Source organism: Crocuta crocuta, unplaced genomic scaffold (genome assembly GCF_008692635.1).
Source record: "Crocuta crocuta isolate KB4526 unplaced genomic scaffold, BGI_CrCroc_1.0 scaffold48, whole genome shotgun sequence".
Lineage (NCBI taxonomy): Eukaryota > Metazoa > Chordata > Mammalia > Carnivora > Hyaenidae > Crocuta > Crocuta crocuta.
Window position 1 is genome coordinate 622,535 of NW_027533089.1, and position 16,329 is coordinate 638,863.

General features: G+C 36.0%; 1 non-coding gene across 1 annotated transcript; it reads right to left on the minus strand.

Annotated features, from left to right (window-relative positions):
- Window positions 1–377: 377 nt before the first annotated feature.
- On the minus strand, window positions 378–594 carry LOC144216751 (small nucleolar RNA U3). The gene has a single exon (XR_013330736.1). It is a non-coding gene; the product is annotated as a small nucleolar RNA U3 (small nucleolar RNA).
- Between the last annotated feature and the right edge of the window lie 15,735 nt (window positions 595–16,329).

The following is a 16,329-nucleotide window of genomic DNA, read 5'->3' on the forward strand; positions in this document are numbered from 1 at the left end:
GATTAAAGCCATTGTATTTACTTTGGTCCTTTAAGAATAAATTTGCTTTACTGTGAGATCAATGAGTCTAGTGTGTTTCCTTGAAAAGTGAAGTACTTATGATGTGGCAATTTAGAGAAGAGAGAGAAAATGTCAGGAAGCTCTTGGGGTTTCCTCAGTGATAGTTTCATGTGTACAATGACTCCTAAGTCTGTATTTCTCTCTCTCTTTCACACACACACACACACACACACACACAAACACACACACTCCCCACCCCCTACTCCTGCCCAGCATTTACAAAGCAGGATTAATTGCCTGAACTGTGAGGAAGACTTTCTCCCTCCAACCATTTATTTTTCTCATTAAACTGGACTTACTTTTTTTTTTTTAAAGAAACCATTCAGATGGTGCCCTTTCCCTTTTATTCCCCCAAAGTAGGAAAAGAACAATCATCAAGGGCAAAGAGCAGCTGTAAAAGCAACACTCAAAGCCAGCTTCATGCTCAGGAAAGGACACTGCACCTCCTTCTCAGGATTTCGGGTATTTTACACATTCAGAGAATCTTCTCTAGTAATGAACTATAGAAATGACCCCTGAAAGTATTATAGTCTTTAACTGGCCTTATGATAACACTATTAAAATGTTTTTTGTATACATTCCTCATTTTTGCCCTATATACTCTTCCTGATTTTCTGCCTTTGAGCCATTTGCTTTCTCATACAACCATGCTTATACTGAGATTGTTTCTCTCCTGGGAATGCCCTTAAATTCATCCTTATTAATAAAAATTCTCATTGTCTCTCATATCCATGTGTCATCTACTTTATAAAATATTTTCTCATTCCCACTAAAAAAATGGATCTTTCCTTTCTCTTTGCTTCCAAGCATTTTGTTGAGTTTCTTTTATAATATTTGTGACAGTTGGCCCTACAAGGGGATTAAATGTCTCCTTGTCTTTCTTTCCATCTAGGCTGAAAAATCTGTAAACTTCTTCCATTAAGAATAATGCTTTACATATATATTTGGAATGCACAGAGTATTAGCAGTGTCTGCCAACCAGGACTCAATGCATGTTTATTAACACAGCGTCAATGCTGTCATTCCTCTAGAAATGTAATCTTGCTTCTCTGCTTATGGAAATTTTCTGTCCTTCAAAAATCAGCTCTTTCTCGTCATTATTTCTGGTGACCCAGCTCTCAGTGATGTCTCTTTTTCCTAACTGGAAAGTTGTTTGGAGGATCAAAAGAACTAAGATACAAGGAGAGTGTCTGGCACAGTGTCAGCACTATGTAAGCATTAGCTCTATGAGTTTCATTTATAGTTCTTAATGCACAGAGAGGTGATATACTCAGGAGTACCTGGTGGATAAGTGGTAAAGTGAAATGGAGACGTGGGGCCCCTGGCTCTCCATCTGGGTCTGTGATAGACTTCTCTAAGTCATTGAATCTGTCCCAAGATCCCTGTGACCCTGGCTCCTTGGTTAAGGAAGTATGCATAAAGAACACTCTAGAAAACAGACCATTTATTATTAGTTAGAGTCTTGTTCTGCTCTTTGAGAAAGAACTTTGACTTTCTAGCCTAAGTTCTAAATTAAAATTGAAGCAACAAATTTCTTGATCCTTTACATTGAGCCCTGACCTCATTCTTGCATGTCTTTAAAGACAGAGAGATATATCTCACAAGGATTGAGCTTACTTGAGACATTTCTTAATGTAAGTATGGAAAGTATTAGAATATTATTTTCATTTAATGACTGCTTATTATTTGCCAGGAAAATATTACAAATATGTCCAATATAACAATTATTTGCCAGGCAAATAATACAAATATTATTTCTGCTTCTTTCCACAATAATGTATGGGGAATACTGGTATCCCTATTTAACTGATGAGAGAAAAGAAGCTCATGGCATGTAAATGATTTGCCTGAGTGTATTCAGTAAAGTAACATAACAGAGTGTTAAATATGCCTGATTTTTGCCTCAAATAACAGGTGTTCAAATTCTGGATTTAGAATTTATTAATTATGTGATCTTGCTTTAGTTACTTAAGCCTTAGTTTCCTCATGTGTGAGTGGGATGATAAATTTATTCACCGTATGTTGTTGCTGTAATGACTATGACTTTATAAAAGGTTTAAAAATGTCAGAGTTAAATGAGAGATAATATAATTTCATTCAAAATGTATGCTTTAACTTCTACAAGTATGATGCAACTCCTATTCAATTAATTCAAAAAATATTTATTCAACATCTGTTCTAGGCTCTTGGAGTAAGTCAGTGAACAAAACAAGCAAGAACCATTGCATTTGTGTAGCTTATGTAAGAGGAGGAAAAGACAATGCACAAAATAAAGAGGTAGATTATTTGACATTTAAATTTTTTTTAATGTTTTATTTATTTCTGAGAGAGAGAAAGACAGTGTGAGCAGGGGAGGGTCAGAGAAAGAGGGAGATACAGAATCTGAAGCAGGCTCCAGGCTCTGAGCTCAACCCATGAACCATGAGATCATGGTTGGACGCTTACTGACTGCGCCAAAGTTGGACGCTTACTGACTGAGCCACCCAGGCACCCCTTATTTCACATTTTTAAAGAAGATGATAGTGTATGGAAAATTAAAGTGTAGGGAAAGTGGATTGAAAATATCTAGGGGGCAATTTTTTTTTAATTTTTTTTTTTAATGTTTTATTTATTTCTAGGAGAGAGATAGAGACAGCATGAGCAGGGGAGGGTCAGAGAGAGAGGGAGTCACAGACTGAAACAGGCTCCAGGCTCTGAGCTGGCAGTCAGCACAGAGCCCGACGCGGGGTTCGAACCCACGAACCGCGAGATCATGACCCAAGCGAAAGTCGATGCTTAACCGACTAAGCCACCCAGGCGCCCCTAATTTTTAAAACATATTTATTTTTTGACAGAGAGAGAGAGAGGGAGAGAGTGGGGGAGGGGCAGAGAGAGAGGAGGACAGGATATCTAAAGTGGGCTCTGTGCTGACAGCAGAGAGTCTAATCTGGTGCCCAAATCCACAAACCGTGAGATCATGACCTGAGCCAGAAGCTGTCGACTGAGCCACCAGGCGCCCCATGGAGATACAGTATCAAGTGGATGATCAGAGTATAGCTTACTTAATAGATCACAATTGAAAAAATACTTGAAGAAGATGAGGGGGATGGGGAACTTTCCGGGAAGAGAGAAGTTTTGCACAATGTTCCTAACATGGGTTGTTACCTGATATGTTTGAGCAACAGCAAGGAGGCCTCTGTGGTCAGGGGAAGAGTAATGAGTAGGTGTGGTCACAGCAATAACAGGTCTTGTAAAATGTTATAAGCCCTCATGAAGACTTTGATTTTTACTGTACTGAGGAATAAAATTATCTGATGCATTTTAAACAGATACCTCTGGTTATTGCATTGAGAACATATCATAAGGGAACGAGGGCAGGAGCAAAACAATCAGTTAGAAGGTGACTCTGATAATACATATGAGAGGTGGTGGCTCAGACCATTGTGGGAGCAAGAGTAGTAAAAAGTGATAATCCAGGGAAAAAAAAGTGGTAGTCTGCAGGTGAATCCAATAGGACTTCCTTTCAGATTAGTTGTGGGTATGAGAGAAAGAGTAGATTTGAAGATGGCACAAAAAATTTTAGTCTGAACACACAGAATGGTGAGCAGTCCATGGCTTTTGGAAGATTTTATTGGAAATTGGCATTAAAGAAAAGATCAGAAATTCTGCTTTGGACATGCTGAATCTGGGATGCCAATAGGAAGGTTTCAAAAGTCACTCATCTTTATTTTGGCTGTTTTAACTTATGTACTTGCCAATGTTTTCCCTTCAGCTTAATATTTCCTTCTTAATTCTTCCACTTATTTTCTATCACTAACTAGGTTATGTATTTGGTAATAAAAGGGCTTTATGATATATTTATTCTAAATATCTTATAATGCTGAAAAACTAAAACTTATTAAATACTTTTTCCTGATTGGTTGGTTGATTGAACTATTAAGTGCTATTTTGCATTAAAGACAGGATCATTGCATTGAAAAGTAATTGAACTGTATCCATTGCCATTATTTTATTTGCAAGATATAGTTCTATAAATCTGTTTTGGAATAAAATATATATGAGCACCAGATTACAGATATGTGTATAAATTTTAATACATATTTTTGTTTATTAATTCATTCTAGNTTTATAATTAAAATATTTATAAATATATTTAATATAATATGATATATTTAATATAATGTCTAATTATAATTAAATATTAATTTAATTATGACTATACATTTTGCAAGCAAATTATTTACTTAAGCAAGAAAAAATAATTTATTGAAGGAATAACAGTAGTCCGTAAAAGTAAAAGAACAGATCAGCTCCTGGAAAGACAAGAACTAGTCATTTTAGTAAAACATGTAGACTTTGGTTTTACTTTTTAAAGAAAGTATCAAATGAAGCATACCACATGTGCTGATGATGCCGGTTACTCAAGCATTCATCTTCCTACTTTTGATTCTGGGGTTTCATTCCCTGGAATTCTAATGGAAAAGGCAGGGTACAAATGAAGACATGGCACTCTTTGGAAATACCAACACTCCAAAGAAGGAATATACTATTACCCCTCCAGTAGCAATTTGTGGGTTTATGAAAGAACACATGTCACAGAAGGACTTGCTTATGGATTTGAGGGATATTTCAGTATAAAATAAATGTAATGACATAGTTTAACAAATGCACATGTTCGCAGAACTATGACATGTACTTAGAGAAATGAGAAAAGATTGAAAAAAATTCAACAGATATTTACCCTTTAAAATGGGCAAATATATATTTTTGCTTCCCATAAAAGATAAGATTTAGTTTTTCAGGAAGCTCTTATTTTCTTTCCTCCTTTCTCTCTTCTCTATTTATTTTTAGGATAAGGAGTTCCGTTTCTGCATATTGCTATTGTAGAAAAGGTGTCGTGCTGTTCTATGTCAGACCAGTGTCTCTACCTAAATTGTTTAAGGCCAAAAGGAATTTGTCTTCTCATGTAATGAAAGTACAGGAATTTGTCTTGAATTCAAGGTTCAAATAAAGTCATCAGGAACCTGGCTTCGTCCATTTTTGTCATTTCCTTTTGCTGGCTTACCTTCATTTTCACCAGTCACCCCATGCTAACTGCTAGGAAGCAAGTGGAAAAAGCACTTGTTTCTCTCCCAACTGTTGTAGCAAAATTTTATTTTGTAAAACAGCCTCCAACTGGGACATATATGCTTCCGAATTAATCACTGGATCTAGGGAAATGCAATGCAGTCTTCCAGACTGATGGCCCATTCGGTAACTTGAGGAGGAGTCAACTGAGGATGAAGGAGGAGTGATTTGCCAAAGAAAAACGTATATGCTACGAAAAGGTACATGGTGAATGGTAAATGGCCAGAACAACAAATGCCCAGTTGAGAAACATTTAATGTGTTGAAAATGGAACACACAGTATCTTCTCCAGAAACTTCAACAAATTTACTCCTCCTTTTGATTTTCTTATTCTGGTTGTAGTATGTATCACTATGCTCCCAGACCCAAAACCTCAAAATAGTTTTTACACATCCCTCTTCCTTGGCTCAGTCATTAAGTTCTATGAATTTATTTTTCATAATGTCTTTTGCATCTGAACTTTTCTTTCCATTTTCACTGCCACCTTTCAAATTTGGCTATTATTATTTCTTACCTAGATAGTTGCTTTAGCCTCCTAATTCACCTTCCAGCCTTCAGTTTCCCAATATTTTACAGATATGAATCAAATTTTATTTCATTTTCTCACTTATATTTCTATGATTGCTCAAAATTTTTATTTTATTCCTCAGTGCTATAACATAATGACCACTGTTCTTCCTACAAATTCAGTGCTAATTCTTTAACTTTCCCCGCAGATCTAAAATTTCAGTAAGTGAACATTATCTTATTGAAATTTTAGAGACACTGTATTTTTTTGCTTAAGAAAAATGATACCATATGGAAACTGTTTTAGAAAAATTAGTCTGACTGGGTGTTAGCTGAAGTTAACACTGGAGGCAGAAAGACCCATTCAAAGTTATTGCTATAATAGAAGCATGATGAGTAAAGTGTGGAGTAAAGGGAGTGGGGCCTGGAAATAAAAAGGAAGACAGATTGAAAGGAGAAATTTATATTTTACCTCCCAGTTTAACTGTAAGACCCTTAAGGGTTAGGACCGTATCACCTTTCTGTTTGCCTTGAATAACAATCAATAGCCAGTTCAGAGCAAATTTTCAGTAAAGACCATGAATGTTGTTGAACAAAATTTTGTGACTGATGGTATATGGCAGAAGTTTCAGTCTGAGAAATTAGGAAAAATATAGGAAAGAGTCCAAAACATTTCTATTTTTTTAATTTTTAAGTTTATTTATCTATTTTGAGAGGGAAAGAGAACCAGTAGGGCAGAGAGAGACAGAGGATCCGAAGCGGTCTCTGTGCTGACAGCGAGAGCGTGACACAAGGTTCCAACCCACGAACCATGAGATCATGACCTGAGCCAAAGTCTGACATTTAGCTGACTGACTGAGCCATCTAGGCACCCCCAAAACATTCCTTCTCTTCTCTTCTTTCCTCATCTCTCCTCCCTCCCTTCCTCCCTCCCTCCCTTCCTTCCTTCCTTCTTTTTTATTTTCAGAAGGAATAACTTATTTATTTGGCTTCCTGGAAGTTGTTGTTTTTATGGTTGTTTCAAGAAAGGCACTATGCCAGCTTGTGAATAATATTGTGATGATTTTTCTGCTGTTAAGATAATATACCTAATACTTTTTGTAAAAAATACTGGTGAAGAGCCTAGCTACTCCTTCCTATTCCTATAGTAAACAGTTCCCCTGTTCTTGTCTTGAAAAAAAGTCTGGGGGCACCTGGGTGACTCAGTTGGTTGAGCGTCCGACTTCGACTCAGGTCATGATCTCGCAGTTTGCAGGTTTGAGCCCCACATGAGGCTCTGTGCTGACAGCTAGCTCTGAGCCTGGAGACTGCTTCAGATTCTGTCTTCCTCTCTCTCTCTGACCCTCCCCTGCGCACACTATATCTGTCTCTGTCTCTCTTTCTGAGAAATAAATAAAACATTAAAAAAATTTTAAAAGAAGTCTGGATGCTACCAAAATTTATGCTTCTCAGTTTTTCAGGGAGATTAAACCTGGGTTTTACTTAGAAAATCTAGCGTGGAAGACTCTAGGGTCTTGCTTGATTCTTAGTTAACCTTTTTGTACTTACTAGTAATATGAAAACATATTTTACATGAACTGGTATAAGAGGTTCAACATTCTATGTAAATGTCATGTAATACTCACTACCAAAACTTTATAATTTATAAAGCACTTCTGCTGATAATTAGAACTTAGAATAATTTTGTGAAATAACTGTAACAAATGTTTGAACTTCATGTTATTAATGAGGAAACTGAAGCTCATATGATGTTGAAGTGTATTTTTGCTTTGCTCAGCTTATGTTATGTTTTCTGGGACCTGACTATTTTCTCTTGGGGAATTATTCTTTACCCTCTCTAACATATTTTCCAAATCAGAGCTGCTGTAATCTTATATGACCTCATTTGCTGGCCACAATGATTTTTCTAAGATGGTTGCATGTCCCATGCTGGACAAATATCATAACTCATTCTCTAGCCACAATAATTCTAGACCCAGCAAATTATTTGATCAAACCTGGCCAATTAAAGTCTTTCCTAATACAAGGATTAGGAGGAACTTGACGGAGGAACAAGGGGGAGAAGAAGGGCAGAAATGGTGGGGGAAAGGGAGAGAAGCAAACCATGAGAGACTCTTGAATGCTGAGAAAAACTGAGGACTGATGGATGTGGGGGGGAGGGGGGGATGGGCATGGAGGAGGACACTTGTGGGGATGAGCACTGAGTGTTATGTGGAAACTAATTTGACAATAAACTATTAAAAAAATAAAAAAAAATAAAGTCTTTCCTAATACAACCAAGAGTATAGAGTACCCAAAAATACATATTAATTAGTAACAAATGCTTGAACAGATGCTGATTTTCTGATAATGTAAAATATATGTTTAAATACTTGGTAGTGATTACTTATATGAAGCAGACACTGTCAATCCTCCACCCATGGTCCCTTTGGATCCCTTTGCTACTTTCATGTGCACAAGCTCCCAGGGGGCTTATCTCCCACCAGCCAGCATGATTGTATCTTTTTTGGAGGACTATCCTCAGGCTGTTAGATCCAATTGAGCCTATGCTGCCTGAGAACCAGAAATGCCTGGAGATTATCGCCCCCTGGGGGCAGCCTTTAAAAGGACTGGCAAGTAGTAGGTCTTAATTTTCCATCTTCTGGTAAGGATAGCTCTGAGGTATGATTAATCTATACTGTTTCCAGAGTTTTCTTGAAATATTGAGTCAAAGGTACCTTCTACTGAACTTCGTTAATATTGCACCTTACACAGCCTCCTTCCCTTTTCATTCCTCTAGCAGATCCCCTCCCCACACACTCACATGGAACCCTCTCAGGGTGTAATTCTAGGGAGCCCAGTCAAACATAATGGACTACCTTTTTGCCAAGCTCAACAGGGAAACACAGAAGTTTACGAATTATGAATGAGAGGACTCAGGTTAAGAACCTAGGTGTGAGATATCAAAAGTAGGTGCAAGAGAACTGTTTGGGACAGGGACATGAAAAAGCAGGTACTAAGATAACCACTATAATTGTGTTATTCCTCACCTGGAAATGGGAATTAATCAGAAAATGACCTAAGAATGTGGTTCAGCTATATTTCCACTGAATTTAAAGGGTACACCTTCTTTACATGAGCCAAACATTACAGAGCAGTATTTTACAGTGGTGTGTATCTTGGCTTACAGTTTAAGGTTATAATTTATTCTTCTTGGTTTATTTCCCAGTATTCACAGCAATGTCCAGCATACCTGACTGAGAAGTATTGTTGGATGGAATCTTAGGAAGAAATCTTTACTGAAACCGTTATAAGAAAGTTATGATCCTTTCCAAAAGTTCAGGAGTAAAATTACCAAGCATCTGATTTGTTGATTCTCTAAGAAGTGTTCAGCCTCTTCTTCCCAAAACAAATACACAGACAAAAATATTTTCTGCATTTACCAGCCAACACCTACCTGTTGGAACCTTATTCAAGGGAACAGAGAGTAAAAATATGGATATTCATTGATGTAAAAATTAGAGTTCTGAGATCTAAACCCACAAAATGGAGTTAAGGAAAGTAGTTTTGATTCAGTTATTTAGACATTTCAGTGATCTACTTCATTTTTAAAATATTTCTAATACATTTTCAAAAATTTTCTAGTATACTTTCAAAATTTATTAGAAAGAGAAATATTTCTTCTTGATTCTTTAGTCTTACTTGTATATTTTATTTTATTTTTCATAAGCCACATATTTTATAGAACAGTTACAAACATTTCAGATGCCTTAAATAAAAAGTTTCATGAATGTGAACTTCTGCTTCTCAGTGTATTTCCTGTTTCCTGTTTCCTGAATTTACATTCATGCTGAATATAGGCTTAGGTGTGTTGTGGTGTGTGTGTGTATGTGTGTGTGTCTATCTGTCTGTCCTGTCTGTTCTGTCTGTCTCTGTGTGTGTTACTAATTCTACTGTTCTCTTCATGAATTTCCATGCCCCTACTACTAATAGATTGACCTTTCTGTCTTGATAGTCTCTAGAGCGGGACCATTCTAATATTCTAGACAATAATCAAAAGAAAAACTTTAAAAATAATAGTTTCACAATGTTTTTATTTTGTTAGACTGTGAGATACTTGATGGCAGGAACCGTGACTTATTCATCTTTGTATGTGAGCATATAGAAGATACTCAACAAATATTTGCACAATGAATGAATAAACAGCTTATGTGTAGAAAGTTCCGAATGGTTAGTTTTCCCCCCCACAACCCATTACACTCCCTGGAGAAGAGAAAGTTGGGTTAGAACACTGGGTTCCAAGACATCAACTTCTCAATGTTGGACTTGTCTCTTCCTTGAGAATATTAGTAATATAGCTTAGAAGGAAGCACGCAGAAAAAAGCGTGGCTTTCCCCCCCCTTTTCTGTCCCTGGAGCAGACTGTGTCCAGTAAAAAACGTGGCATAGTAACTTTCAAATGTGACCTACTCCATTTTTATAATCTCACTGGTAATTAAAAAACATCACTTTTATTTATATTTCATGCTGTAAAAGATTAGTTCAGTTCACTTTGATAGAAAGATACTGTATAGGGGCGCCTGGGTGGCTTAGTCGGTTAAGCGTCCGACTTTCGCCTAGGTCATGATCTCGCGGTTCGTGGGTTCGAGCCCCGCGTCGGGCTCTGTGCTGACTGCCAGCTCGGAGCCTGGAGCCTGTTTCAGTCTGTGACACCCTCTCTCTCTGGCCCTCCCCTGCTCACGCTGTCTCTCTCTCTCTCCTAGAAGTAAATAAAACATTTAAAAAAAAAGAAAGATACTGTATAAAGGTAATAAAACTAAACATAATAAAATTCAATGTACAACTGCAATTGAGTGAGTGTAAATTCTTAAACACAGAATTTCTGACTTCTAATTCAAGGTTCTTTTCAGTAAACTACAATCCTATTCATTTCACATTTCCTGGATCAGCTGTAGCAAAAGAGAAGACCATATTCTTCTCTATGCCAATTTCCCAATTCAGTGTATAAGAAATTATAATATATAAGAAAAAATTTTACCCAGGTTCCAAAGAGCCATGTGGGTTTCCTAAAGTAACAACAGCAGTATGAAAAGTGGAAAAGTAGCTTTAAGGCATAAAATAATACTAATGTCTATTAGTTTAACGAAGGAATGATTATTATGACTATGCAACCTATTTTTTTGTGAAACGATTATCACAGGTAATATTACATAATAAATATATGGGAACTTCTTTTAGGTTAGGGGAAACATTCTAACCTCAAGATTACTACTTTAAACAAATGGAAACTTATTCTAAATTGAGCCACTGAGGAAAACAACAGAAATCTATACTGGATTTCTGTTCTTATTAAAATACCCAAATTTAACAAGAAATAAGACAAATATTTTTAAAAGTCTAGCATCTAACACACTGTATCAAGACGTTGCTTAGGACGCCTGGGTGGCTCAGTTGGTTGAGCATCCCACTCTTGATTTTGATCCAGGTCATGATCCCAGGAATCATGTGGAATTGAGCCTGCCTTGGGCTCTGTGCTGAGCGTAGAGGCTACTTAGGATTCTTTCTCTCTCCCTCCGCACCTCTCCCCTGCTTGCAACTTTTCTCTTTATAAAATCAAATTTAAAAAAGAGAGAAATTGCTCATCTCTTAGCCCATCACCTCCTGAATGCACAGTTTTTGTTTTGTTTACTAATATATTCCCAGTTCTTAAATATTGTTTCCCCACTTGTACTGAATCACTGAATCATATCTCAAAAAATAACTTAGCACTCACTCTGTGTACAGCCCTGTGTTAGGTGTTGGAGGGGCCATCTGGTGAGGGATATAAAGCTAGAGATCTATCCAACCTTAAAGTAATTTATCATTATCTATAAAATGTTGCTTATTATTAAAATGGTGCTTACTATACGTGATTTTGTAATTATTTAACTGTATTAAAAAGAAATATATGAAGTTTCTCAGGTGCTGGGGCAAATTATAAAGCCAATCCTAAAATAAATCTTAGAAAATTTTATTTCTTTCATTCAAAGCTAATACATTTAGAATATAAATACAAAATGTTTTGATTAAAGGAGAAACAATATCATAAACTAGAAATTTTCAACACAATAAAAGATAATATCTGCCACTTGGAGGATCTTAAAGATGCCCTGAAAACTGCATATGCTTATATAAGTATTAGATTTTTCTTCTGCTTAGGGATTTAGAGAATGTTCCTCTGGGTGGGATTATAGTTTGTTTAGTTAATTCATGAATCCCATGAATCAAGGAAATTTTGATAGACCTTAAATAGATTTCAGAACACTTTACCAATATTTAGAGCTTCAAACTTTTCAAAAACTCTCCATATTAGGAGTGTGTTCAACACCATTTCAGGTTTAATTTAATTTCAAGATATTTTTCTCATCATAATAGAAAAATGATGCCAAGGCCTTTTCTTTTCCCAAAAGGAACTGTGAGGTGTGTTGATTAAAGTAATTATAGTGCATATACTTTTCAAATTACAACAATGCCCAGCACCCCATCCCCAAGCTTCTTAAAGTTTTATTTTAATGTTTATTTTTGAGAGAGAGTGAGAGAGAGAGAAAATGGTGGAGGGGCAGTGGGAGAGGGAGACAGAATCTGAAGCAGGATCCAGGCTCCAAGCTCCAAGCTGTCAGCACAGAGCTCGTACCCACAAACTGTGAAATAATGACCTTAGCCAAAGTCGGACGCTTAACCAACTGAGCCATCCAGGTGCCCACCATCCCCAAGCTTCTTACACGCCACCAGCCCTGCTTTTGCAAACCATTGCAACACTTGAATTTGAGAACTCATCAAATTTTACTTTGTACTTCCTCATTTCCATTTGTACTTTGAAAAAAAATTCTTATTACTGCTGTCCACTAAATTTGAGTGTAAGCCTTAGGCCCGAGTAGTCCAGAACATATACCATATGTGCACATGTGTACATTTTTTATACCTGTTCTCATTGTATGGTCCAAGAGTATATGAGCCTTCCACTCTCTTTTCAGACTGTTACCACTATCTCACTGCTTCCTTTTTATTACCACGTCTTTGGTCTAACGAGAGGAACATTATACCAAGTTCAAGATAATTTTCTACTTTGATAAATATTTCTTTGGAATTGTGTAAGCATGACATTCACTTGCACTCTCTTTTGATTGCACCTTTTAGATTAAGCTATGGTAACAGATGAGAGGGCCCTATTTCTTGAAGTTGACAAGCACAAAGATGAACTGAAAACACACTGTTTTGTTGCTGTTAATCAACACACAAAAGTGGCAATAAGAATTACATTCAAAGAGCAGTGCTTGGGTGCCTCAGTTGGCTAAGGGTCTGACTCTTGATAATCGGTTCAGGTCATGATCTCGCAGTCTTGGGATCAGGCCCTGCCTCTGGCTCCATGCTGAATGTGGAGCCTGTTTGGAATCCATTCTCTCTCCCCCTCTCTCTCTTTCTCTCTCCTTTGCTCACGCTCTCTCTCTCTCAAAGTAAATAAGCTTTTTTAAAAAAATTATATACAAAGTAATGTAATGCATTTAAAACAGGTTTTAAGACATTTTTTTCTGGAAAAGAGAAGGACTACAAAATATTAACAATATAAGGAATTAGATCAGTGATTTAGTTATAGAAGCCCTTTTATTGGACTTAGGGTTACAGAATAGTTTATACTTAGAAACTTAGGCAGGCTCAGATTCTATTTTAATCACATGCTAGCTATCCAGTCTTAGTGTAGTGGCCCTCTGTTAATTGGAGTTCTACCTTACTTTCTTCCTTTTCCAGGCAAGGTCCCAACTTTACTTTGGTCTTTTATCTCTCCTACATTGTCCTTCTGTATATTTAGATTGGGTCTCATCCTTGGCTCAAGAATCAGAGTAAGAGAACTTATCCAGAGTTAACTGGTGGATTGCAATGCTTCATATCACAATGCTTAGCTCAGGTGTGGTCATAAGACAGGATCAGGGCAAGTAAGAGACAGTGCGGCTTCTCTTGGAACTGCTAGTGCAGAAGTGGTGCTCTATCACCATGGGACAGACTTGACATATGTCCAAGCTAGGTGCTATAGCAGCTACCTCATTGCCACCTGTAGCCTGAAATTGAAGTCCATTAGGGAAGATGTTGCTGACAGGAGGTGTAAAAGTGAGTCCTGATGACGTTGTTTGTATCCTGTGTTCACCTGTGCCAAAGATAGGCCCTATTTCTAGAATTCTCAGTTGTAGGGACCAATGAATTCCTTTGTTGCCTAAGCCATTTGGAGATGGTTTTTATTTATGTACTTATACTTTAGTGTTTGTAATAAATAATGCTCACTGACTCAGATTTTGATATCAGAATGTGGGAATGTTAGAAGTAGTATTTTCTAAAGTTTTGAAATTGGATGAGTAGAAACAATATATCCAGTGGTGAAGTACCTTGTATCCTAGGCTGGGGGACTGGTAATTTTTATTCTTGGTAGTAAAATAGCTAATTAGAATATGCAATAGCATATTAGCTCATGGAATTTAAACACTGAGTCTATTAAGGCTGCAGAATATGGTTGCTTTGTTTTGTTTTATTTTGTTTTGTTTTTGGTAGAAAAAATTTGGAATGCTAGAGCGTGTTGGTTACCTTTTGAACTTAGTAAAAGACATATCAGAAATCAAAAAGCTTAGTTAAAACTGGCCTATCTGGAAGCAGAAAAAAAAGGAAATATACTTTTTCTACAAAAACCAATTTTGCCTAGGGCTTACTATTTATGATGTTTGAAGTACCAGCAATCTTAGTCTTTGTGTGATAGAAATGCTACCCAAACTAACAATCAGAGACAAGGTGGCAGGTAATAATCAAGATCCTCATATTCTATACTCCTGCATCACAAGGGGACAATTGCTTCTGTAGAGTTGTGGCAGAAAAGAGAAGATTATATAGAGTTTGTCTACCCAGGCTTTCAAATTACCAATTGAGTTGAAAAGAGAAAATGTAAATTCCAGAGCTAACACAGCATCCTGCTGCTCAATAAAGACAGAGACTGCTTTTAGTTTTATTAAAAGTTTTGTTTAGTTTTATTAAAAGCTTTATTTAGTTTTAATGCTTTTAGTTTTATTAATTTTCATTTGGAGCTTCTGATACTTGCAATTTGAAGTGCCCTTAACTGTTAAATTGAGTCTCATAGAGCCTTGGTTTCTTATAGGTAACATAGGAATGACAAAAATTTTCTTCTAAGATGAGTTTAAGGATTAAATTAGACCATACAAGTTGGAGGAGTAAGCACTTTGCCTGGTACATAGTTGAGGTTTGATATGGCCACAAATATTATTGGTGCAGGTAGTTCAGAGTGCCAGAAAAGAAAGTTTATAATGATTTAAACTGTAATAGTTTATAGAGCGAATAGTAATCCTATGGAATTCATTATACCAAAAATTGGACTGATGGTAAATACATTTTTAAAAATAATGGCCCACAATGGATTATAATGAAGCTAAGATTTTCTATGTATACACTGATAGCAACATGTGATTCCAGTGCTTATACCACTATTTTTTTAACATTGTAAATATTTATTTTTGTGTATTTTTGTTTATATTTATTTTTTTCCCAGCTAGGCTATCTTTGTACCATCAATATTTAACATACTGCGTGGATCATCGTAGGCAACTAATTTATTTTTGTTGACTATATCTATGTATAAGTTAATTAACAAAAATTCTTTCATAAGCATCAAAAGAGAACCATATTTAGAACATAAATCTAATCAGAGTAATTTTTTTCAATATAAATGCTACTTAAAATTCTCAATTTGTGCATAAAAGATATCCATAATCCTTTATTTAGGCTGGTAGAGTTTTACATGATATAGAGTGTTATCTGTTTTTCTTTATAGGGTTTTTTTATACTGACTCATCTTGTAGTACTTTTTCATTCTGTTGAAATATTTATCATGGTCCCCAACCTTGGGTCCAGGCTTAACTAACTATACCAAGCAGAATTACAAATGTTTGGTGAAGGTACTTGACAAATAAGAGTGGAGTGAATCGTAGGAGCAAAAAGTAGGAGTAATTAAAAAGAAATAAAAAATCAAGGTGAAATAAAGGTAAAAAAATTAATTAAATTTAGTGAATTGAATTTAGTTTCAGAATGGAAAAGTTAGGAATATCGTAGAAGTAATTCCAGTATAATAAATTGTAATATAGCTATGTTTACATATTTTAGACTTCCTGAAAATTCCAATTTTATTATTTTCAATATAGTGTATAACTAAATGAAATTTAATTTTTCCATTTTTGTAAGATACATATAGAAACATTTTTTTAATTGAACTATATATTTTAATTTTGCACAAAAAAGCTTGGCATTTACACACAACATATTCAAAAACTTTCATTGAGTATTCTTTATGCTTTAGGCACTATCTTGGTTCAGAGGATGCCACAACCCTTGCCTTAAGCAATAAACAAAACTGATAAGAAAGTAGATAATGACAGTGCAAAAAGTGAAGTGTTATGATAGGGAAGGCACAGAGTATGGGTACCTAAACTAGATTAGGAAATAGTTGGGAGACGTTAGAAAGTCCTCTGAGCTGAGTATTGAAAGAGGAGTTAGCCAGGTCTAGTGCAATTGGGGTTGGTTTCTGGGAAATCATTCTTTCCAAAGAAGCTACAATTTGTGACCATAGTTGAGAGAGAGTATGGGGGATTGA